The sequence below is a fragment of the Solanum pennellii genome, chromosome 4, assembly GCF_001406875.1.
Source record: "Solanum pennellii chromosome 4, SPENNV200".
Classification (NCBI taxonomy): Eukaryota; Viridiplantae; Streptophyta; class Magnoliopsida; order Solanales; family Solanaceae; genus Solanum; species Solanum pennellii.
This window is the reverse complement of record NC_028640.1, coordinates 10,014,731-10,015,701: the sequence shown is the minus strand read 5'-3', so window position 1 is coordinate 10,015,701 and position 971 is coordinate 10,014,731.

The following is a 971-nucleotide window of genomic DNA, read 5'->3' as shown; positions in this document are numbered from 1 at the left end:
TATATATATATATATATATATATATATATATATATATATATTATTTTAAAAAAATTATATAAACTTATTTAATTTATTAAAAAATATAACAAAAAAGTATGATTTATCTATATATTGCTTATAGAGAGCTTCAACCTTTTTTTATAATGGAATTCTTTTCCATCTTTACAAGAATAAACAAAAAAAAAAACAAAATAGTTTCATAAGCATCTTTAGAAGACCAAAACTATTAGGCATTTTAAAGTTGCACAAATAATAAGAACTAAAAATTAATAATAATATCAATTAAAACTCAAATTCATTGAATTTGAAATCTAAAGAATTTTTCGAATAATTTAAGCACTCAAATATTTTATTTAAAAAAAAATAAAGACGAGATTATCTTAGAATCATACCAACTGCGGGACAATTTACTAGTATTTGATAGGATACATATATATTTTTTATATAGCGTGAAAATTGATAAAATTTGATTGAAGCTGAGATATTTATTTTGTTGATAAAATTTTATAAATTGTCATTTCAAAAAAAGAAAATCAAAAAATATGATGGGCTAAATTAGAGTGAACCACGTATCAAATTTTTTTTTAACAAAATTGTATTTTTCAATTAGGATAGAATAGAAAGTTGGTCTCTCTCAAGAAATAGGATGGACCCTATAAATATTACCATATATTAGGGAAAGAAAATCAAACAAACATATAACACACTTTAATTTGGAATTAAAGAAAGTCAAATGAAAATTTTATTTTAAATTGGCCAAAACAATCAAATGACATCTTTGATTCTTTATCACACAATTTATAAATATTCTTTTTTTAATTAATAAAATAGCAATCTTATTCATGGTTCACCCTTATAAGGAATTTCAAATTTCATGATTTATTAATTTACTAGATATCGTAGTCCGTGCAAGCACATACCTAATATATATATATATATATATATATATATATATATTTTGTGTGTGT